Source organism: Hemicordylus capensis, chromosome 2 (genome assembly GCF_027244095.1).
Source record: "Hemicordylus capensis ecotype Gifberg chromosome 2, rHemCap1.1.pri, whole genome shotgun sequence".
In the NCBI taxonomy this organism is placed as follows: Eukaryota; Metazoa; Chordata; class Lepidosauria; order Squamata; family Cordylidae; genus Hemicordylus; species Hemicordylus capensis.
In genome coordinates, this window is record NC_069658.1 from 220,793,707 (window position 1) to 220,818,910 (window position 25,204).

The 25,204-nt window shown below is 47.2% G+C and overlaps 1 protein-coding gene across 1 annotated transcript in view; it reads left to right on the forward strand.

The window, feature by feature from the left end:
- Positions 1-232: 232 nt before the first annotated feature.
- Positions 233-25,204, forward strand: part of NRTN (neurturin) — a 111,766-nt gene continuing 86,794 nt past the window's right edge. The window contains exon 1 of the mRNA XM_053299555.1: positions 233-302. The gene's annotated coding sequence lies outside the window, so the exon portion shown is untranslated. The remainder of the gene's footprint in view (positions 303-25,204) is intronic.

Genomic DNA, 25,204 nt, shown 5'->3' on the forward strand with positions numbered 1-25,204 from the left:
CACAGCCGCTTTGGACTGGCGAAGGAGGAGACCAGAAACTAGAAGAAGATCTCCCAGTGTGGGAGTCTGAAGCAGGATTAAGTCGCTTTGGTGTTGGGGTGGCCTCCTTGCTCCATGGAGGACATCGGCCCTTGGAGGTGATTTTTTTCTCTCCCCCCACCCACCCCACTTTTGAAATTTTTCATTTTTTGGAGTCGGGCTGTATTCACCAGTGTTTGCTTCTCATGGCTCGGGGGTTTGGTGAGCTGGACTTTTATGGGAGTGCTTTTTGACGGATGAGTCTGCAGAGGCTGGACTGAGAGGTAAGGATCTGCACCTCAGCTATGCCTGGACCCCAAGGGAGGTTGGGTGGGGCTGGGAAGTGTGTGAAGCGGAATTGGGGGGTGAACGGGGAGGGTGTCTCTGTGTGTGCATGCCCCCTTCTTTCCCAGTTGAAGGGCACGTTGCTGAAATTGCTTTTAAATGAAGCCCAGGCAAGCGGCCTTTGAGGAGATTTTAACGCACAATCTGGCTGACTGGAAAGGAAAAAGAAATTTCCCTCCCCTTTCAATTGCCGTCTGACCATGCATGCCGAAGAATGTGAGGTGGTGGAATCCTGAGGTAGTCAGAATGGATTGGACTCCTTCAGCTTACTAGTGTGTGTGTGTGTGTGTGTGTGTGTGTGTGGCATCACATTCTTGAGTGAAGAAAAAAAAAATCCACAACCACAAACTGATCTCTCTGCAAGTAGAAAGCTAGCACAGAACACAGAGTTCTGGCCTCCTTTCATCTATGCATGCTCGTTTTCTTCTGTAAGGGAAGTGTCTTTGAACTATTGACAAATGGTGTCGCCTACCTGCGGTCAGAAGTGGTACAGTCTGCTCTCCCACCACCGGACTCTACCACTGCATTTAGCAGATCCAGGCCTGATCGGCAATGTGGTCACTTTAATTCACATTTGGCGTTGTGAACACAGATCTAGGGGCACAAAGGGTTGCAGGGGATCATGAAGGCAGTGGCACATGGTATTAAAAACATCCTTTGGGTTACATTTGAAACCCTAAATCAAGCGTTATTTCTGTACTCGGTGAAGAAGGGGAACGAAAGTGGGGTTTGTGAATACCTCTGCCTCCCTTTCTCTCCCACCCTTCTTCTGTGTAGAAATAGCACGTGAACCATACAATGTACCAAATTCCCCTTGTATCTGCTCCCCAGTTGAAAGGACAAGGAGACACGGGCAGAGATACACATGAGGGGCTGTTCACTACTTGTTTCCATTTTGTCTGTGTCAATGACTGTACATGCGTTTGATTTAAAAGCCAATATGGTGACTGGATCCCTTGAGAATGTAGTGTGCAGATCACAAGTCCAGCTATGCAAGTATTTGGCAGAATGTGTGAATGAAGATCCGTACATGTGTCCAGATCTCCGAGGACATGTGCACTGTAGACAGATTGTACTTGTGTCAGTCGTAATGTGTGAATAGGGCTGCAGCTTTGTAAATAAAAATAGAAACTAATTAATATCCCAACTTTCCAACATGCAGCTTGAACTTCTGGTGCAGAATGTTGCACAGAAATTATAGCGATGACACATCACTCTCAACACATTAGAACAGGGACTCTCGAGGATGCAGTCAAACACCACTCTCAAGGTGTCATTTGACTGCAACTCTCATCATCCCAAGTCCCAGTGCCTGGAAACATTACGTCAAAAATAGGAATATAGGAAGCTGCCTTCTACTGAGTCAGACGATTGGTCCAAATAGCTCAGTATTGTTTACACAGACTGGCAGCAGCTTCTCCATGGTTGCAGGCAGGAGTCTCTCTCAGTCCTATCTTGGAGATTCTGCCAGGAAGGGAACCTGGAACCTTCTGCATGCAAGCAGGCAGGTGCTCTTCCCAGAGCGGCCCCATCCCCTACGGAGAATATCTCACAGTCCTCACACATGGAGTCTCCCATTCCAATGTAAACCAGGGTGGACCCTGCTTAGCAAAGCGGTGGACACTGGATTAGCAGTGGACAAATAATGTCCAAGGCTAACATTGCTCTTAATCAGAAATCACGATTGTCTCTCTAACTTGCATTAAAATAAAATAAAAAGCACTGGAAAGCTAGGCTTTCTTTTAGAGGAGTAGATCTTGCCATTTAGGCTCGCTGAAGCTTGCAGCTGAAACATAAGGGCAGAAGAACAGCCCTGCTGGATCAGGCCCATCTAGTCCAGCATCCTCTTTCACACCTCTAGGAAGTCCACAGGCAAGAGATGAAGGCATGCCCTCTCTCCTGCTGTTGCTCCCCTGCAGCTGGTATTTAGAAGCATCTTACCTCTGAGGCTAGAGGTAGCCAGTAATATCAACTTAGTAGCCATTGATAGACCATGAATTCATCTAAGCTCCTTTTGAAGCCACTTAAGCTGGTGGCCATCACCACATCCTGTGGCTGAGAGTTCCACAGTTTAATTATGTGTGGGGGAAAAATACTTCCTTTTGTCAGTCCTAAAATGGCATTCAGTTTCATGGGATGACCCCTGGTTCTAGCATTGTGAGAAAAGGAGAAAAATCTCTCTCTCTCTCCATTCTCTCAACACCATGCATAAATTTATAGATCTCTATCATGTCTCCCCTCATTCGCCTTTTTTCTAAACTAAAAAGCCCCAGATGCTGTAGCCTTGCCTTATAAGGAAGGTGCCATAGGCCCCTGATCATCATGGTTGCATCTTCTCCTGGGCTCACCACTGCTCATTATCTTGAAACTGAAGGATTGCCCACCAGGGATGTTAGTAGTACTGTTAGGTGTGCAGAAACTTGCCATGGGGTATGTGAGAGAAGGAGAAGATACCCCCTGAAGTAGGGTAATGCGGGCGTTCTCCACGGTTGGGTCCCCAGAGGTTGATGGACTACAATTCCCAGGGGATGATGGGAGTTGTAGTCCATCATCATCTGGGGACCCAACCATTGAGTACCCCTGGAGTAACATGCCTTTCCTCAAGGATGGTGAATGGTCAGCCCAACGATCATACCTGGATCGCAAAGGAATTTGCTCTCCGTATTTGTGTTTTGAAAAAAGTTGCCTCCCACCTTCCCCATGGAAAAGAAGGTTGTTGCCCGCCCCACCACCCCCGACCCCAAAAGTTGTATCTGTCTCTTTGAGGGTCTGGCTGTTAATATCACTGGTTTCTGTGAGCTACTCAGAGAAGCAACTGGACGCCGTAAAGGTGTATGTCATATAAATTTTACTGGATTGCAGTTTCAAGTGTCTTCCGGAAACACAACAGAGTGTTGCCAAAAGCGGCCTCATGAGAAGGCTTTGTTTTTGGAAGCGCATCCACCCCGCAGCCTCCCCTGCCTGATGATGATCTCACCATGCCCAAGCACATGCGCGCCCTAACGGAAGCCCAGACAGTGCGCGGCCAGATGATTCACTGAAGTGCCACGAGAAAGAGTGTAAACAATGAAGAGCTCCCAAGAGCCCAAGGGACCGCTCGTCAGAGGAAGCGGCATACGAGTTCTGTGTCTCTGCATGAGTCTCTGTTCTGGCCCTGCATCTCTCCACTGGGGATGCTTCTGCCCATCCTTGCAGTGGATGAGATTGGAGCACTCAGAACTATCTGCCCTCTGAGGAGGTGGCCTGTTGGAGATCTGTATGAGTCCCTGCTTCTGGGCTGGCCCTATTGCTGTTCAAAGACGATAAGGTCATTCACACGTCCAGTATGATCTACGCTTGCACAATTCAACTCAGGTAGGGCTGGTCGGGTGGTGCTGGGTAGCCTGGGTTTTTTTACCCAGGCTAAAAGTGAGGTAGACCTCACCTCTCCCGGTCGTGTGGACACACTGGCTGCCTGTAGCCTGAGAGTCCATAGAGCCAGGCGGCAGGAGAGCCTGGCAACGGGGAAATCCCCCAGTGCACTGTGCTCCTCGCACGGTGCATTGTGGGATGCTGGAGGAGAAAGTCCTCTGGATCCTGGCTCTGCTGCTCACCATGCAAGCAGCAGAGTATATGGATGGCTCGTGGTCACGTGTTGGGAGGCAGGCAGGAGTCTGCCTCCTCCCCAGGTCGTATGAACTACCTGAGTGATTCCTAAATTGACTCAGGGGATGGGCTCCCTGAGAGGTGTAGTTTTTAGACTAATAGAATTTTAGAGTTGGAAGGGTTCGTGAAGGTCTTCTAGTCTGACCTCCTGCTCAGTACAGGAATCTGTTACAACCAGGGGCAGAGCCACCATTGTGCAGTAGGGTTCAAAGAACCTGGGCCACCAATGAAAAGGGCCACCGGTGCCCTCCTTGCATGTGATGTCGCATGCAAAGGGGGTGTGGCCTGATAGCTGGAGGGCCCGCCCCAGCCCTCTCGATTGTATTTCCAGCCATTTGCAGGAAATGTTTCGCTAGTGAGAAATGGCAAACACTGGTTGGAAATGAGCTCAGGAGAGTTCAAATGGCTCTCCCGCGCCCTTGCCACGCGTCCTTTGTGTGTGACATCACACAGAAAGAGGGCATGGCCTGGAGTTCTCCTGAGCTCATTTCCAGCTGCGTTTATCTGGCTGCGTTTATTTCCTATCTATTGGGCCATGAGCCTTTGCGCTTGAAGTCCCAAGCTGAGGGCAGTCGGGTCACGCCACCTTGTGCATGATGTCACATGCATGGACATCATGCATTGGGGCCCCCAGTGGGAGGGACACGGGCTGACTTTCCTCTGGCTATGCCTTTGGTTACAACATCCCTGACAGTTGGCCGTCCAGCCTCTGTTCAAAAACCTCTAGCAACGAAGAGTGCACCACTTTATGAGGCAGAATGTTCCACTGGCAAAGAGCTCTCACAGTTAGGGAATTCTTCCTAATGTCTAGCCTAAATCTGCTTCATTACAATGGGTGGAATAGAACCACTGGTTCTAGTTTTGCCCTCAGGAGCAACAGAGAACAAATCCACCCCTTCTTCTGTGTGACAGGCCTTTAGAGATATCTGAAGACAGCGATCATATCTCCCCTTCTCCAGACTAAATATACCCGGCTCCTTCCTCATAGGATTTGGTTCTCAGACCACCCACCATCTTTGTTGCCCTCCTCTGAACCAGTTCCAGTTTATTAACATCCTTCTTAAAAAGTGCGGCCCAGAATTGGCCACTTTTGGGATTCCAAGTGAAGTCTGACCAGCACATAATAGAGTGGAATGATTACTTTTTGTGATCCCGATATTATGTCTCTGTTAATGTAGCTTAGGATTGTATTCACTTTTTAAGCTAGAGCAGCATGTGCTGGGCTCATGTTCAACTTCTGGTCCACTAAGACATCACAGTCCTTTCCCCATGCTTTGCTATCAGACCGACACTTCGAGGAGAACTGGTCTTGTGGTAGCAAGCATGACTTGTCCCCTTTGCTAAGCAGGGCCCACCCTGGCTTGCATTTGAATGGGAGACTACATGTGAGCACTGTAAGATATTCCCCTTAGGGGGTGGGGTCGCTCTGGGAAAAACATCTGCCTGCTTGCATGCAGAAAGTTCCAAGTTCCTTCCCTGGCATCTCCAGATACAGGTGAAACTCGGAAAATTAGAATTTCGTGCAAAAGTCCATTAATTTCAGTAATGCAAATTAAAAGGTGAAACTGATATATGAGACAGACGCATTACATGCAAAGCGAGATAAGTCAAGCCTTAATTTGTTATAATTGTGATGATCATGGCATACAGCTCATGAAAACCCCAAATCCACAATCCCAGAAAAATAGAATATTACATGGAACCAAGAAGACAAGGATTGTAGAATAGAACAATATCGGACCTCTGAAAAGTATACAGTGTACTGTGCTTGACTGGCCAGCAAACTCGCCTGACCTGACCCTATAGAGAATCTATGGGGCATTGCCAAGAGAAGGATGAGAGACATGAGACCAAACAATGCAGAAGAGCTGAAGGCCGCTAATGAAGCATCCTGGTCTTCCATAACACCTCATCAGTGCCACAGGCTGATAGCATCCATGCCACGCCGCATTGAGGCAGTAATTGCTGCAAAAGGGGCCCAAACCAAGTACTAAATACATATGCATGCTTATACTTTTCAGAGGTCCGATATTGTTCTATTCTATAATCCTTGTCTTCTTGGTTCCATGTAATATTCTAATTTTCTGGGATTGTGGATTTGGGGTTTTCATGAGCTGTACGCCATGATCATCACAATTATAACAAATTAAGGCTTGACTTATCTCGCTTTGCATGTAATGCGTCTGTCTCATATATCAGTTTCACCTTTTAATTTGCATTACTGAAATTAATGGACTTTTGCACAATATTCTAATTTTCCGAGTTTCACCTGTAAGGCTGAGAGAGATTCCTGCCTGCAACCTTGGAGAAGCTGCTGCCAGTCTGTGTACTGTAGACAATACTGAGCTAGATGGACCAATGGTCTGACTCAGTATATGGCAGCTTCCTATGTTTCTAGGTATTCCCCATTGGAACAATCACCACATTTTTCTTACCTAGATGCAGGACTTCATATTTGTCTCTCACATCCTCTAGCAGTAAAATGTTTTGGGCAGAGAAGTTTTAATTTTTTAAGAAGGTATCTTAGCTATTAGGAGTTTGGGACTCAACCAAGAAAATATCAAGCTTAGCTCTCTATTTTTAGCTTGCAGTAGGTGGAATCCTGGTCTCCTCTCTGGAGAATAGAATAACAGCTATCTGCCCCTTTGCCACATCCCAAAGGGATCTCACAAGCTAGCTGTGAATCAGCACTGACCCATCTTACAGTCTCTTTCTCCTCCATTGTCACAACTACCTTGAAATATAGTCCAGCAATATCTTCATTTTACAAAGAGGGAACGGAGGCCAAGGATGTTCCTTTGGGCAGCACACAAAGCCGATGGGTCTTTCTGCAAACGAGTCTGCATATCACCACCTTCTAGTCTTCATTGTGTCCTGTGCACATCTATTCATTTATTCATTCATTCATACGTTCATTCATTTTAATCATATTTTTATACTGCCTGATATGTGCATCTCTAAGTGGCGTACAGAATTAAAACACAGCAAATATAAAACAGAGTAAAGAAACAGTTCAAATTCCACAATTGTTTTTTTAAAAATTGATCTCATAATATATAATTCCATAAGAGAAAAACAAATTATTATTATTTACATTTTTATATCCTGCTCTTCCTCCAAGGAGCCCAGAGTGGTATACTACATACTTAGGTTTCTCTTCACAACAACCCTGTGAAGTCGGTTCGGCTGAGAGAGAGAAGTGACTGGCCCAGAGTCACCCAACATGTATTATGGCTGAATGGGGATTTGAACTTGGGTCTCCCCAGTCCTAGTCCAGCACTCTAACCACTACACCACGCTGGCTCACTTAAATTAAACAGTTTAAATTAAATAAATAATTAAATTAAACAGTTTAAAATTAATTCAGTTAAAAGCCTGAGAAAACAGGTGCGGGTCTTCCTAAAAGCAAACAGAGAAGGAGATGCTCTTATTTCAACAGGGAGCATATTCCAAAGCCCTGGGGCAGCCACAGAAAAGGCCTGGTCCTGAGTTGCCACCAAACGAGCCGGTGGCAACCATAACCGGATCTCTCCAGATCTTAATAGGCAGCAGAGGTCATGACAGAAAAGGTGCTCTCTTAAGTACTCTGGACCAGTGTTCCCTGTACTAGATATTCCCAGGTATTGTTGACTACAACTCCCATCACCCCCAGCCAAAGGCCGTTGCAGGATGGGATGCTGGGAGTTGTAGTTAACAACATCTGAGAATCGTTGTTACAAGGAATACTGCCCTGAACCCAAGTCTGGACCCAAATGTGATTGATGCAGGAAACAGAGGCTTCAGAGAGCCAATTTAAATTCATGTGCCCCTTGTACCGAATGTAAGTTTTGCATTTACAGATGTAAGGCAGAAAATATGAATTCATCAGGCCAATGTCTGCGTGAAAGAAGATCATTCTTTTTGCCCCACAGAGCCCAGCCAGATGACTGTGGGAAGCCCTGAAATAGGGCACAGGAGAAACAAGTAGATTACCTTGCTATCCGGTTATCAGACAGATAGATTCCTTATGAACATGGGAGCTCCACTTAGAGAGGGGCCATCATAGATCAGTTAAACCTTGTTATTCAGGCTTTGGGCTGAATAAAAGCTGACCCTGCTCTTTTTAATCCTTTAAAACTATGTTTTGTTCTGTTTTCATGTTTTTTAATTGAGTTTTATTGTTTTATCTTTTAAAAAATGTTTTATTAAATTCTGTTGTTTTATCTTGTTGTTAAGGACCCTGCCTTGGGGTGTGTGTCTTAGGATGATTTTGTTTAGCATACCCCATAGAAAAAAGTCCCTGGGCGGTTCAAATAAAATTAAAATTAAAATTAAGGAGCCCTCAGCATCTCCAGTGAATTGGATGTTAAATAGCAGGGCTGGCAAAGAGTTTCTTCCCCCTGAGCTTCCAAAGAGCTGCTGCCTGCTAGGGCAGGCAGTACTGGACTAGACAGACTAAGGAACTGATTCAGTAGGCAGTTTCCTGTGTTCATTCTGCTATCATGGTTGATTGAAACAAACAGACAGACAAAATCCAGTTTAAGTACTCCTTTTGAAAACCATCAGTGAGCAAAGTTCTGAATTTCTAGGTGGCGGTGGTGTGTTTGTCTGTGTGTGCAGCTGAGTCCTCTTAAAGTTTGGATTTGTAAAAAAAGGCTCGAAACTTTATTGCTAAAAGCTGCGGTGGTGGCCGTGAGTGTAGATGGCTTTAAAGTGGGAATAGATACATTTATGGAGGAGAGGTCCATCAATGGATATTAACCATGATAGCTAAATGGAATCTCCATATTCAGGAGCAGTCTATCTTTGAATACTTGATACTGGGAGAAAACACCAGTGGAGAGTGGTTCGAATCCCTGCTGGTATGTTTCCCAGACTATGGGGAAAACTGTATCAGGCAGCAGCAATATAGGAAGATGCTGAATGGCATCATCTCATACTGCGCAGGAGGAGGCAATGGTAAACCCATCCTGTATTCTACCAAAAGAAAACCACACTTTACTTTACCTTACTTGTTCAAAGGCATTGCCATTTGGGATCTGGTTCTAGTGTTGCTATTTATTTATTACATTTATATACCATCCCATCCAAAGGCTCGAAGGGCTCCTGGGGGTACTCGGAGCCCTCCTGCCTCTCCAACCTGCAGCTGCTCTATTTGTTCTCCATCTGAGGATCTCCAGCTTGAAGCCAACATGTCCTCAGTGATGTGTCCACTGCAGAAGGGGAGGGAGGAGGGTGAAGAGCCGCCTCCTCTGCTCCTGATGGGCTGGCTATGTGCTGAAGCTCGGCATGTCCCTCCCCTCAGCCTGACTGACAGGCTTCAGAAAATTAGCACTGAGTACTCCCATTGAAATTAATAGGCCCATTAATTTCAAGATGGCTTAGTGTGGATGTGAGCCAGTGGCTGGAGTAGCCTGTCTCCCTAACTGTAAGGGAGGTATGTCTTACCTCTTACTTGTGTGTGTCTTGTGTGTGAGTGTGTTTGTGTGCGCTTCAGGGTTTCTCAAACTTGGGTCCCCAGATGTTGTTGGACTACAACTCCCATTAACCCTAGCCTTTGGCCATTGTGGCTGGGATGAGAACCCTTGTTTGAGAACCCCTGTTGTACAAGCGCACACACAGACACAGACCTCTGTGGGGTATCTGAGCTAAACGTTTGTGACAGAAGGAGTACACTTGTTTTTAAAAAGCCGAGAACCCCTACCCTAAGGGGAATACCTTACAGCATTCTCATGTAGTCCCCCATCCAAATGCAGACCAAGGCAACCCCTGCTTAGCAAAGTGGACCTTCATGCTTGCTACTGCCAGACCTGCTCTCTATCCCAGTTGGAGGTGCTCCTGTGAGATTTCGAACGGATTTCTGGTTGTGCAGCGAGGTGGACGCACAATTGCATTTCAACCTTCCTGTGTTTCTCATGCCACCAGTGAATGGATGTGTTCTGTCTGAAGGGCATTCATAGGAACATAGGAAGACTGGCAGCAGCTTCTCCAAGGTTGCAGGCAGGAATCTCTATCTTGGAGATGCCAGAGAAGGAACTTGGAACCTTCTGCTCTTCCCAAAGTGGCGGCTCCATCCCCTAAGGGGGAATATCTTACAATGCTCACACATCAAGTCTCCCATTCATATGCAACCAGGGCAGACCCTGCTTAGCTAGGGGGACAAGTCATGCTTACTACCACAAGACCAGCTTTCCTCTTCCTCTACCCCCCCATGTCCCCCCACATTTTGGAATGGCTTGTCCAAATTGTAACCTCTCTGCCGTGAGTGCTGCTTTGGCATGCAGAAAGTCCCCGGCTCAACCCTTGGCTGCATCTCCAGATAGGGCAGGGCAAGACCTCTGCTTAAAACCCTGGGGATGGAATGGTGGGAGTTGTAGTCAACCACATCTGAGAATTCCTGTCACAGCGAACACTGTTGGACTACATTTCCCACCACCCCCTACCACCATGGCCTTTTGTGGCAGAAGTTGATGGGCGTTGCAGTTCAATGACATGGGGACCCCAGATTGGGAACCCTAGGGCTATCTAAAAGGTTTAATGTTGGAAGAAGATTTAGAACTGACTTGGTTGACTGTGGCTACAATCAAGACAGCAACTCTTGGGAAATCTCTTAAATCGCCTTCTATTTTAGAAAAATATATAGAAAACCCGTAGGTATGTATAGAATTGAAACAACAGTTTTCATGACAATATTTTATTGATTTATACTTATATACTGCCCTTCATCCTAAGACATACTTCCATATACCCTTTTTTCTTATCATTTGGAACCCTCTTCTTCTTACATAATTATAATTCTTTTGAATTTGCACTAGAAATGCTTTTAAAAAATGAATACCCCTCCCCCCACCCAGATGACTGGAGCAGGTACAGATTCCCTTATTCAGGGTGGCACAACTTAGGTGCTCCAGCTGTTTGCGAACTACAGCTCCCATCATCCCCACCCAGCCACAGTGACAAGTCATCAGTGGTTGTGAGAGTTGTAGTCCAGGAGGGCCAAAGTTGTGCGACCCTGCCCGAACTGATGATTGTAGCAACTGCAAATGCACACGTGGTTTCGGTCCACATAGGAAGTTGCCTTCTACGGAATTAGCCCATTGGTCCATCTAGCTCAGAGACGAAAGTTTGGGCAGTATATAAGTTAAATAAATAAATAAATAAATAAATAAATAAATAAATAAATAGAACAAAGACTGGCAGAGGTGTCTCCAAGGTTGCAGGCGGAGTCTTTCTCAACCCTAAGAACATAAGAACAGCTCTGCTGGATCAGGCCCAAGGCCCATCTAGTCCAGCATCCTGTTTCTCACAGTGGCCCATCGGATGCCACTGGAAGCCTACAGCAGAAGTTGAGGGCATGTCCTCTCTCCTACTGTTACTCCCTTGCAACTGGTACTCAGAGGCATCCTGCCTTTGAGGCTGGAGGTGGCCTTTAGCCCTCCAGCTCATGGGCGTAACTACTATTGGGCAAGGGGAGGCAGTTGTCTTGGGGCCGGCTGCCTCAAGGGCCCCCCTGAGACATGTCACATGACTCCCCATTGCCTGCGCCCAGCCCAGTAATTTTTAATTTTTTCTTCTTCTCCCCTCCACCCCCTGGCGGCAGCAATCTCACTCCTAGTGTGAGATTGACCTATCTGGAGATGCTGCCAGGGAGGGAACTTGGACCCTTCTGCATGCAAACATGCAGGTGCTCTTCCCAGAACAGCCCCACCCCCCAAGGGGAATATCTTAACAGTGCTCACGCATGCAGTCTCCCATTCAAATGCAACCAGGGAGGACCCTGCTTAGCTAAGGAGACAAGTCATGCTTGCTGCCACCAGACCAGCGCTCCTCCCTACGATCCCCTTTGGACCTCTTCAGAGATTTCAGCTCGCAATTCCTATTTGCTTTCAAGCATATCACTGCAATTGTACGGATTACAGCTTTGCTCTTGTTTCCGATCATATTGATTGATTGATTGATTGATTGTTAAATGTATATACTGCCTTTCATTAAAGCAATCTCAAGGCAGTTTACAGCAAAAAAATTAAAAAAAAAAATAACACACAAGATGGTAAAAAAGACACAATTAAAATATTAAGGGGGGGGAATATTAAACAAACTTGATTTAAAAGTTTAAAACAAAAAGCATAAAAGCAATAAAGATTATAAGGAGCAGCAGCAGAGAATCAAATAAATGCCTGGGCAAAAAGCCAAGATTTTACACTCTTTCTAAAAGCTGTGATGGAGACCAAGGAGTGAATAGCCACTGGGAGAGCATTCCAGAGTCTGGGGGCAGCAACAGAGAAGGCCCTGTCCCACGTGCACGACAACCGAGCCTCCCTCATTGTCGGCACCCGGAGCAGAGCCCCCTCAGATGACCTTGTCAAGCGGGCAGCAACCCTTGGGAGCAGGCAGTCCCTCAGGTATCTCGGGCCCAAACCATTTAGGGCTTTAAAGGTCAAAACCAGCACCTTGAATTGGACCCGGAAACAAACTGGTAGCCAGTGCAGCTCTTTCAAAATGGGTGTGATGTGCTCCCATTGGGCAGCTCCAGATAAAACTCTAGCTGCTGCATTTTGCACTAGCTGCAGTTTCTGGATGTTCTTCAAGGGCAGCCCCATGTAGAGCGCGTTACAGTAATCCAGCCTTGACGTGACTAAGGCATGGGTAACCGTGGCCAGATCTGCCTTCTCGAGAAAGAAACGCAGCTGGTGCAGTAGCCGAAGCCGTGCAAAGGCACCCCTGGCCACCGCCTCCACCTGAGCTTCCAAAAGCAGAGCCGGGTCCAGTAATACCCCCAAACTGCGTACTTGCTCCTTCAAGGGGAGTGCAACCCCATCCAGAACCGGTAAAATCTCCTTATCCTGATTGGCTCTCCTACTGACCAACATTACCTCTGTCTTGTCTGGATTCAATTTCAGTTAGCCCACATCTAACCCATCACGGCCTCCAGACCCCAATTCAGGACATCCACTGCCTCCCTAGGATCAGGTGACAAGGAGAGATAGAGCTGAGTGTCATCCGCATATTGCTGACAACTCAGTCCAAGTCCCTGGATGACCTCTCCCAGCGGTTTCATGTAGATGTTAAACAGCATGGGGGATAAGACCGAACCCTGCGGGACCCCACAGGCCAATGGCCACAGAGCCGAGCAGTAGTCCCCCAGCACCACCTTCTGGACCTTCCCTCCAAAAAAGGACCGGAACCATTGCAACACAGTACCTCCGATTCCCATACTCGAGAGGCGGCCCAGAAGGATACCATGGTCTATGGTATCAGCCGCCGCCAAGAGGTCCAGCAAAACCAACTGGGACGCACTCCCCCTATCTAGTTCCCGGCATAGGCCATCCACTAGAGCGACCAAGGCAGTTTCAGTCCCATAACTGGGGTGGAAGCCAGACTGAAAAGGGTCCAGATAATCCATATCATCCAAGACCCTCTGCAGTTGGGACGCCACCACACGCTCTATCACCTTGCCCAAAAAGGGCAGGTTAGAGGCCGGTCTATAGTTGTTCAGGTTGGAGGAATCAAGGGAGCGCTTTTTAAAATAATGGTCTCACCATCGCCTCCTTGAGGCTCAATGGCATCTTGCCCTCCCTTAATGAGGCATTGATAATCACCTCCAACCATCTACCTGCCCCCTCCCTGGCAGCTTTTATTAGCCATGAAGGACAAGGGTCAAGAGCACACGATTTCGTCCGCACACTGCCCAGGATCTTGTCCACATCTTCAGGCTGTACCAACTGAAAAGAATCCAATACAATAGGACCAGATGGTACCAGAGGCACGTCTGCCAGAACTGCCAAAACTCTGGAGTCCAAATCAGCACGGATGCAAGCGACTTTATCCGCAAAGTGACACGCAAACTGATCACAGCGGGCTGTGGATGGTTCCTCCCCCATTACCTGGGGGGATGTGTGCAGCAATGTCTTAGCTACACCAAACAGCTCCGCCGGTTAATGCGAGTGGTGATCTGAATTCTGGAGCCAGCCTCACGTTCACTGATCTCTGTGGCTTTGCCGAACCACAGCCTTGAGTGTACCTCCTTCCTGCTCTGTTGCGGTAGAGCTGGGCAGGGCGGGGAGAAATTGAATGGTGCTTGCCTGGCTTCCTTGTGCCTGAAACAAACCACTTCCTTCGGGGTCTCTCTCCTGCTTCCCTTTTATCACCCACCAGGCGCCCATAAAGTCTTCGTGATACTTTATTCTTTCCACTTGGAAGGGGGCTTTGAAAGGAGGGTCCTGCAAACTCCTGTTCCTCTTTGGCTCCTTTTAGTTCCAGAATCAAATTGAAAGGGGGAAGAAATGCTTTAAAACATATATTTAGGGGCAAAGATGAAAACAGCATGGAGACTCTTTGTGCAGATCACAATTAGTGCTTAAAATGTGTCCTCCTCAAGATCTGTGAATACGCTTTTGAGCTGCAACAATGCGGAGGCAATGAATCCAATGCTCATTGGGGAATTTGGATATTTCCTGGAGCAAAAGAGAAGCATACCTTCCAATATTTCACTGATGAAAACAGGGATATGCAGGTAAATGTCTAGGGGGCAGGGCCAAGCAGCCCGGGAGGTGTGGCTTACAGTGTGAGGGGTGTGTGGCCAAACAGACTGGCCCTGGCCCAACAGTTTTGGTGTGTAACAAACAGGGTGTGGCCAGCACTCTGGGAGGCCAAGCAGCCTGGGTGTGCGGCTTAGAGTCTGTAGGGGGTGTGGCCAGTGTTCTCTCTAATTTTCCCCCCATCTGTGTGCAGAATAAGTTTTGTTTTGGGTGGCAGTATCACGGCAGTGTGTGTGTGTGCATGTGTATTCAGAGTGGGACTTTCCGGATTTAAATAAATAAATAAATAAATAAATAAATAAATTCATTCATTCAACCTGAGCGGGATCTAAAATTAGCTGAGCGGACATCAAAAAACGTGTGAGTGTGTGCGCATGTGCACGCCTTAGAAGGAACGCTGGGTGTGACCAAGCAGCCTGGGTGGCATGCCTTGGTGTGTAGGGGGAGCCGAACACCACGGCACGGCTTTTTAGAACTGACAGCGCTGTGGTGGGGCAGCAGGTAAGACCCTGTGTGCCTCGTTTCAAAGCTACCACTCTCTGCTCCCCTGTGGCTGCTCAAAATGCCTCATGCGCATCCCTAGAAATGAGTTCAGAGGAGGGCAAGAAAGATGATGAAGTGTCTGGAAACCAAGCCCTAGGAGAATAGTTGAAATAGCTGGACATGTTTAGCCTGGAGAAGAGAAGACAAAGGGGCAGATATGAGAGCCATCTTCAAATACCTGAAGAGTTGTCACATAGGAGGAGGGGTGGATGTGTTCTCTGCTGTTCCTAAGGGCTAGGACTAAAGTGAAATTACAAGGAGGTAGATTTAGGCTGAACATTAGGAAGAACTTTCTAACTGTAAGAGCCGTTGGACAGTGGAATTGCCTGCCTCATGCAGCAGGCTCTCTTTCGTTGAAGGTTTCCCCAAAGATGCTGTACTAGATTCTTGCGCTTAGCAGGGGGTTCAACTCGAAGACCTCTAAGATTTATTTAAATATTTAAAATAAATAAAATAAAGAAATATCTTGCAGCTGATCATTAATAACGGCAGCAGCTTCAAGTTCAGGGCTTAAGGTTGCATCCAGTTTGGCAGTTACTCCCAGATGAGTGTGCATAAGATGGCAGCCTTACATAAGAACAGCCCTGCTGGATCAGGCCCAAGGAAGCCCATCTAGTCGAGCATCCTGTTTCACACAGTGGCCCACCAGATGCCGCTGGAAGCCACAGGCAGGAGTTGAGGGCATGTTACTCCCCTGCAACTCTCCTGCTGTTACTTACAGCACATTCCTGTGCATGTTTACTCATTAGTAAATCCCACTGTGTTCAATGGGTTTACTTTCAGGAAAGTGTGGTTTCTTTAAAAAAAAAAAAAGAATAAGTGGAGACAATGTTCTGAATCTTTTGCAACTTAATTGTTTAGACATTAAAGAATGTGGTTCTATAATTATGGAATTGCAGTGAGATATGTATAATGTCAGGTAATGGGGCTGGGTAAGGCTTCTCTCCTGCCTGAGACTATTGAGGGATGCTGCTAGTAGGGATGTGCAGGGAACAGGATTTGCTTTCCGTTCCAAGCTCAGAATGCAACACAAATGCTGGAACGTTCCGTTGGAACAACCAGTCAAGCCGGTTGTTCTGATGGGATGAGCTTTGAAGTTCCATTTTGAAGGCATGTTTTCCCCCCTTGCTGACTGGTTTTGGCATTAGCTTCCAATTGGCATGTGATCTCCTTGCTTCTTGGTTGGCTTGTTAGCATACAAATTAGGTTGATTTGTATGATAACAAGCCAATCAAGAAGCAAGAAGATCGCAAGCCAATCGGAAGCCAGTGCCAGAACCAGTCAGCAAGGGAAAAACACAACTCTAATATGGTGCTCGGAGCACTCAGAACCAGAGGCGTAACTAGGGAAAATGGCGCCCGGGACAAGCACTGAAATTGTGCCCCCCCGCCACCGCCACCCCCCCAACATACATCTGACTGACACACATGTTTCAGAAAACTTTTATTTAAAAAATTTAAAAAATTTAAAAAATTACCAAAAATTTAAAAATGCACTACATACTTAGGTTTTTTCTCACAACAACCCTGTGAAGTTGGCTTGTATCTCAAACATCAGAATTATGATGCAATGATGATTATTATGATTATGATGCCCCTCCCTTACGGCGCCCAGTGCTGGATGAGCAATGCCAATGGGGGTGGGGCGCCGGGACCGGGGGAGGGGGACTGCTCTGCAATAAATAAATAAATAAATAAATAAATAAATAAATAAAATCAAAAAGAAATGTTTTTTTGGCGCCCCCTGCCAAGTGGCGCCCGGGGCACATGCCCCCCCTCCCCCCCTATAGTTACGCCTATGCTTAGAACATTCCGACTCTGTTCCGAGCGCAACACCAGCCCTTCATCTGAAGGGCATTCTGATTTGAGCTCGGAACACTCAAAACGACCTGTTTCGAGTCGGAACGTTCCGAGCTCGAAATGTTCGGCACATCCCTAGCGTCTAGTCAGAGCTGGCAACATGGGGTGAGCTGGCAACATGGGGTGAGCTGGACCACGAGTCTGACTCTGTAGGAGGCAGCTTCATCTGTTTGCATCTATAATTCCTCTCTTATGAATTTGAAGCTTTCTCAGTGTTTCAAACGTTTCCATATGTGTTGCGCTGACAAGTCTCATAACTGTCTTCCTTGTTTAAGAAAATTACTTTTTTCAAAAAAGGAAAACTCAACCCCACGCTTTTTACTAATAGCTGCTAACCATTTTAGGGCCAGAGAACTAGAAGTGCATTTGCCAACAGTTCAATTATTTAAAATTTATACACATATACGCTCCACTTCCCGGCCAAAAACATCCCCACCCCGAAGTTGCTTTATATCAGGAAAACATATAAAAGACCATCAAACCAACAGTAAAAGCCATTTAAAACCACCAAATAGAACAGTGATACAAGGATTTGTTTTAAAATAGCCCCTTTTAGATGCAGAAAGGAAGGAAGGAAGGAAGGAAGGAAGGAAGGAAGAGAAAGAAAGAAAGAAAGAAAGAAAGAAAAAGAAAGAAAGAAAGAAAGAAAGAAAATCAGTTCAATTAATAGCTGCTAATACAATGGCTGACATCCTGATTTATTTATTTATTGCATTTATATCCCTCCACGGAGCCCATACATGGTTACGTTTATCCCCGTAACAACCCTGTGAGGTAGGTGAGGCGAAGAGATATGTTATTGGCCCAGAGTTACCCAGTGAGTTTCATGGCTGAGTGGAGATTTGAACTCTGGTCTCCCCAGTCCTGGTCCAACACTCTAACCACTACACCACACTGGCTCTTAAGTGCACACACCAGGACGACGTGACTGTGCTGCGGGTAGTTTTCCAGCGATCATAGCACCAGTGTTCATGCAGGGGAGGGGCTTTGTTCGCCAGTCTCTCGTTTCGCTGGAAATGCCCTGTGCCATTTGAAAAGAAATCTGAGGGATTGTGCAGCACCTGGGGACCTATTTGTGGGTGGCGCAGGGTGCTTCTGGCTCTTTGGTGCTATGGAAACTCCTTCACGGCCTGAAGGGCACTTCTTCTGGTGGCCCCTCTCACCCTGACCCCACGTTTGACGTCAGACACGGGGGCTAGTCACGCCCCTGTGTCAGATGCAGGGGGCGTGGTCTGACTCCCGAACGGAGCTGCACAGCTCCGTTCGGCAGTTATAGCCTGGCTGGCGCTGCATTCACAGCGTGGCCAGGAGCGGCTCTTCCCTGCCGCAAACGCAGTGCCGGCCATTTGACTCCCGAGCGGGGCCATGCAGTCCCGCTCGGGAGCTAAACCAGCACCCCCCGCGTCTGACGTCAGACGTGGGGTGTGTGTCAGGGCTGTGAGACCCGGCCCCTGATTGGCAGCGGCCTGGGTGCTTTGAATCCGTTCACCCAATGGTGGCTCCACCCCTGTACCTGACAAACTTCTCAGAGTGGTGAGGAATCCAGAGGTTATGCCAAGGTAGACTGGTGGGCTCATATTCAGAGGTAGACTCTCTCGGAACAGGGAGGCTCCATCCAGCTTCTCCTGGCTGCTGATAGCGCTCCCCTCCTCCAAGGGCTAGGGCTGTGAGAGAGGGAAGGTCTGTATCCCCCCACCCCACCATGGCTTGCTAAGGTGGTGCAATATCTATCTATCTATCTATCTATCTATCTATCTATCTATCTATCTATCTATCTATCTATCTATCTATCTATCTATCAGTCATTTTTATAGATGGCCTGGTATGTGTGTCTCTAGGTGGTGTCCATGGTTTAAAAATGCAACAGGCATAAAAGCAATTCAGAGTGTTTCACATCACAATATAGCACAGGAACGATTCCAACAAAGAGTGGGTGCTCCCCCCGCCCCAATATTTCCGGCTCCCCCTTTCACTCCCACATCCACCAGACTGGAACTCTACAGCAAAGTGTCAGACGATAAGTCATCGCATCTTATGGCCCCTATAGCCTGAATTAATTCTTTTCAAAGGCCTCCGAAGAAGCCTCATCCGCTCACGCCTCTACCCCAGTGCAAGCAGCAGAACCCTGTGAAGCCAGGTGCGGAGGAGACTCTTCCAGACTCCCAGGAGCCAGGATGAGCCCCGAGCTTCCTTCCTGGCCAGGAATTGGGCTGGCTGAGACCATGTGTGGAGGGTGCAGGCTCATCTCCCCTGCAGGTTTCAGCTGGCTTGGTACTGACCCCACCCACCCCACACGGTGTTTCCTACCACATGTTCTTGGACCGGAAGAGGACACGAACCTGGACTGGAAAGTTTGGCTGAATCCCAAAAGACAGGATTTTCTAAGAGGAATCTGGCCCATTTTCTGAATGGGGTTGAAAATGTCAAGCAAGCTTCGTTAAGAAGGTCAACAAACTCACATTCGTGACCTTACTTCTATAAGTATTTAACATATAGCAAAATCCTCCCTCCCTTAATAACATTCTTTGCTGCCGCTTTGCTCACCCAAACTAGTTGCTCTAAAATTGATCCTGATGTAGCATCATAAAAAGTTAAGAAGAGCTTTGTGGGGTCAGAACAAAGGTCTTTCTGACCCAGCATCCTGTTTCTCACCACAACCTACTAGATGCTTCGGGATAAATCCACAAGCATGGCAGGAAGGCAATCGCCCTCCGCTGTTGCTGGCCCCCAGAAATGAAGATGGACTGCCTCTGAACACGGAGGCTCCGTTTAGTGATCCTGGCTGTTGCCAGAGCGTTCTTTCTCCATAAATTGGTGTGATCCCTTCTTAAAGCTGTCTAAGCTTTTGGCTTTTGGCTGTGAATGCCACACATATTTGGAGTCTGGGGTTCTAAACCTTGGATGCCCAGTAGCTGTTGGACTACAGTGCCCATCATCCTCTGCCACAGTGTGGCAGTGAATGATGGTTGTTATAGCCCAACAACATCTGGGCACCCAACTTTGCGAACCCATGCGTTAAGTACAGTGTAAAGTAATTTCTTTTGTCTGTCCCAAATCCACGGCCATTAACACATGCAGAATCTCTTTTGCTGGCCCTGCTGTGACCCTGCGACCGATGGGCTCTTGCCATGGGGGCAGTTCTTGCACCGGGTCCCATGTATGTCACCATTACCAGCGCAATGGCGCACAATCCTCAATTGTGTCAGGACATCTGGAAGTCATTTCTAGTTATCATTTCTACAGCTGTGTTAATCTTCGCAGTGCTTTTACAGTCTGTGCGGAGTTTCTCACTTTTTATTGCTTTGTAACTATTATTGTTTGTCTAACAGCAGCATGGGAGACGATGCTTCATGCCGGTTAGAAAACCAAGAAGGGAGGACAGGTCTCTGCCTCCAAAGGGCTTACAGTTGACATGTTGCTTGGAAAGGGAATCTCTAAAGGAAGGGAGATGCTCGTATCATAGGGAATGAGTGACTTCTGTTTGGAGTTCACTTCAGTTGGGACTGGGACAGGGTGGGGTTACTTCGAGGTCTATGCCAAAAAGTCTTCATGGCATTGAGAAGTAGTACTGGGAAGCATCAGCTAGGCAGAAGCCAAAACTATTTAAAGGAGAAGAGCCTAAACATTTAGTTTGGGGAGCAAAGTGGTGGAAAGAACATTATTAGGGGAGCGAGGGTTTTGCTGAACAGCAAATATTTATTTATTTTATTTATTTATTTATCACATTTCTATACTGCCCAGAACGCGAGTCCTCTGGGCGGTTTAGAAAACAATAAAAGCCAATAAAAAGATTAACACATTAAAATTTAAAATGTTAAAACTATTAAAACACAATTAAAACACAGTTAAAACACTGTCTAATTAAAAGCCTGGGTGAACAAATGCGTCTTGACAGCCTTTTTAAAAGTTGTAAGAGATGGGGAGGCACTTATTTCAGCAGGAAATGTGTTCCAAAGCCTCGGGGCAGCAATGGAGAAGGCCCATCCCCGAGTAGCCACCAGACGAGCCGGTGGCAACTGCAGAGGTAAGGAAATTACTATTGTTAGTTACTTTACCTTCTTAATGAAGCTGACTTGACATTTCAAACGTTCAGAAAATGGGCCAGTTTCCTCTTCGAAAATCCTGACTCGGGATTAGAGGGTTGCCATATTTGGCTTTTTAAAAGCCAAATTTTGGGTTATGGCCCATTTGACTCACAAGTATACCCCTGAGGTTCTGGCCACGCTGGGACCCCGCCTAGCCTCCCCATTTGCTTTCTGGGCTAGTTGCCTGTTCCTGTCCAAGACCATGTGGAGAGAGAGGTCAGGAGAGAGAGACTTGGGGTGGAGAGAGAGGTCAGTACCAGGGCAGCTGAAATCCTCAGGGGATTTCACCTTGTCCCCTGCTTCACATGTGGTCTCTCACCCAGTCCAGTTCCTGGCCAGGAAGGAAGCTCAAGGTTGGCTTGGCTTCTGGGAGGCTGGAGGAATCTCCTACTGACTGGGTCGTACTGGCTTCTATTGCTTGTTTTGAGGCAGAGGTCAGAGTAAATGTGGCTTCTTTAGACAATGGAGGCCTCTGAAAATAATTAATTCAAGGTATAGAACCATAATACTGTGTTGTCTGACACTTTGCTGTATAGGAGAACCTCATTACTTGCAGGGATTCCATTCTTCGCCTACTACCGTGAGGAATGGAACCACGAGGAATGATTATCTAGACCATACTATGGGGTGGAGACTGCCTTGGTCGGCCTGATGGATGATCTCCAATTGGGAATTGACAGAGGGAGTGCAACTCTGTTGGTCTTTTTAGATCTCCCGGCGGCTTTTGACACTATTGACCATAACATCCTTCTGGAACGTCTGAGGGGATTGGGGGTGAGAGGCACTGCTTTGCGGTGGTTCTGCTCCTACCTCACGGGCAGATTCCAGATGGTGTCTCTTGGAGACTATTGTTGTTCTTCCAAATCTGAACTGTCGTATGATGTCTAGGGCTCCATATTGTCTCTGATTTTGTTTAACATCTACATGAAAGCGCTGGGAGAGATCATCAGGAGATTTGGGGCAGGGTGTTATCAATATGCTGCTGATACCCAGATCTATTTTTCTAAGTCAGCATCATCGGGAGAAGGCATAACCCCCTAAATGCCTGCCTGCAAGCTGTAATCGGCTGGATGAGGGATAACAAACTGAGGCTGAATCCAGATAAGACAAAGGTACTTATTGTGTGGGGTCAGAACTTGGGAAGCTATTTTGATCTGCTGGTTCAGGATGGGGGTCACACTCCCCCGGAAGGAACAGGTACACAGTCTGGGGGTGCTTCTGGATCTGAACCTCTCTCTGGTGTCCCAGGTTGAGGCAGTGGCCAGAGGCCCTTTTTATCAGCTTTGGCTGATACGCCAGCTGCATCTGTTTCTTGAGATGAATGACCTCAAAACGGTGGTACATATGCTGGTAACCTCTAGGCTGGATTATTGCAATGTGCTCTATGTGGGGCTGCCTTTGTACGTAGTCTGGAAACTGCAGTTGGTACAGAATGCGGTGGCCAGGTTGGTCTCTGGGTCATCTAGGAGAGACCATATTACCCCTGTGTTGAATGAACTACACTGGCTGCTGATATGTTTCTGGGCAAAATACAATCTGCTGGTTATTACCTATAAATTCCTAAACAGCCTAGGCCATGGGTGTTTAAGAGAATGTCTTCTTCACCATGAGCCTCACCGCCTGTTAAGATCATCTGGAGAGGTTCGTCTGCAGTTGCTGCCAACTGGCTAGTTAAGGAACAAGCCTACTTCGTTGCTGTCCCTGGACTTTGGAATGCGCTCCCTGTTGAAATAAGAGCCTCCCCATCTCTGGCAATTTTTAAAAAGGCACTGAAGACACATTTATTCACCCAGGCTTTTAATTAGATTTATGGTTTGAATGGTTTTAAATGAGTTTAATGTTAATGATTTTAATTGTTTAATTGATGTAATGTTTTAAATGAGTTTAATTGTAAACCGCCCAGAGATGCAAGTTTTGGGCGGTATAAAAATATGTTAAATAAGTAAATAAATAAATTATGGCTATGGGGAAAGCGGGGTTAGGTTCCTGGGTGGAGGGGAAAAGCCAAAAACCCCAGCCAAAAATGGCCCAGAACAGTGAAAAAACTTACTGTGGCATGCTCTGCAGGTCCTCCAAGTGCCCAGGAATGTGCCCCCAAAACAAAATGCCTCCAAAACCTGCAAAAAATTGTGGGGAAATGTCTGATCTTTTGAAGAAATGAGCCACAAAATGGCTACTTTAGACAAAATGGCAGGCGGAAGTTATCTCTGCAGTAACCTCTGGCCCTCTAGGATACGTGGGTTTTAACCCTATCATATCTACGGATACTGGAAATAGGTGTCTGTTAGACATCCAGCAGTTACACACAACCGCGAATAACAAGGTTCTCCTGTATAGTTTCAATCTGGTGTCTGGGGGAGTGAAAGAGGGAGCGGGTCATGTTCTGGAGGGGAACCCCTTCAACTCCTTGCTAATCCGTGGTGGGGCACTCCTCCCTGAGAGCTACACATGGGGTCCACCCTGAGCTGGATCCTCCTCGGTGGCAGATGTGGTGGCGAGGTGATTGCAGGTACCTTTCAAAGAGGTTAACGACTGTTCCCATTTTCACAAATGAGGAAACTTAGGGCAAGTGATCTGTTCAAGGCTGCCTTGTTAGACCCTGACTGCGATGAGATTTAAGTCCAGGCTTCCAGACTACCAAGTCCACCTGCCTCACCTGACCAGGGTTAATACAGCAGGCGAAGGGGGAGGCAGGGGAGGTGGAAGAGGATGCATGCCGAGTAAGCAGGGATGGCAGGGGCTGCTTCAGAGAAGAAGAGAAGAGCTGGGCCACCACCTGACCAAGAGCTCCTCCTGTGACAAGTGAGACACCCCAGTAATCTGCTGCTTGAGGCTACTCTCTCATCTTGCCTCATAGAAGGGCCGCCCCAGGTCTGGCTTAGAGCAATGCATCTTGCACTGTCTGCTGAAATCATTTCAATTGCTCCTTTTCTTTCCTAAAATGTTCCCTTCTCCTTTCCTCTCTGCCTCTCCTGGCAGCTACAGCACTTGTTGGTGTATAATTTGCGATGGTTGTGCTCTCCGCAAGTAGCAAAAACAGCGTCTGCTTGTGTGTGTCTGTGTGAACCTGCCTTCCCTTGCTTCAGAACTGGAGACTGGCCAGAGTGGTGGAATCTTCCCTGGGATAAAGGAAACTATTCCAGGCATCCTCCTTCGCTTCTCCAACTAGCTCCAGCTGGGGCGGCCGGTGGGACTAAGTGGTTGATTTCCGTTCCTTTCGCTGCGAGGCCTGCTAGCTTTTCTCGAGTGATGAGGAGCAAGGAAATGTTCAGTCTTTCAACTCTTCTTTTGGAAATGGAAGTGCTTTTTCTCCCAGGGGAAAAACCTCACAGTCTGGACCTTTTGAAAAAGAAAACAGCCGCCACCATCACTTTCTTGTGACTTTCACAAACCAGTTCTGCTCTCTAGGAGACCCTGTTTCCACAGAAAGTGGGCCAGAAGACTTGGGGGAGGGGAGCTGTTGTGATTCCTTTATGGTGGATGGGGCTGTCGCTCAACGGTGAGGCATCTGCTTTGCATGCAGAAGGTCACAGGCCCAATCCTTGTCAGCATTTCCAGGTGGGGCTGGGGAAGAGCCCTGCCTGAAACCTTGGAGAGCTGCTGCCAGCCAGAGCAGATGATAATGAGCTAGAGGGACCTTTGGTAGGAGGCAGCTTTCCATATAGCATCAGAAGAGCCCTGCTGGATGGGGCCATATTTCAGTTGTAGAGCATCTGCATTGTGTGCAGAAGTTCCATGGTTCAATCCCTGGCAGCATCTCCAGAGAGAACTAGGAGAAGACTCCTGCCTGAATCCTTGGAGAGCCACTGCCAGTCAGTGCAGGCAATCCTGAGGTAGATGAACCAATGGTTTTACTCACTATCAGGCAGCTTCCTCTGCTTCTATGAGAACTGAGCTTGTGAAACATTCCAAGTGGGATTAGTTTGCTCATATATGGTGGTTTGGGCCAGTGATGCTTTTGGTTAATATGTGTCAGGGTTCACCTGCACTAGTAATAATACTAGTAATACTACTACTACTACCACTAGATAATGTTGAGTTTGTTCTTCTAGTAGCTCTACAGTCTACTGGAAGAACAAACTCAACATTATCTAATCATCATCATCATCATCATCATCATCATCATCATCATCATTGCCAGTAGTTGTTGGTGCCCTTGGTGCAGTATCAAAAGAACTTGAACACATTTACA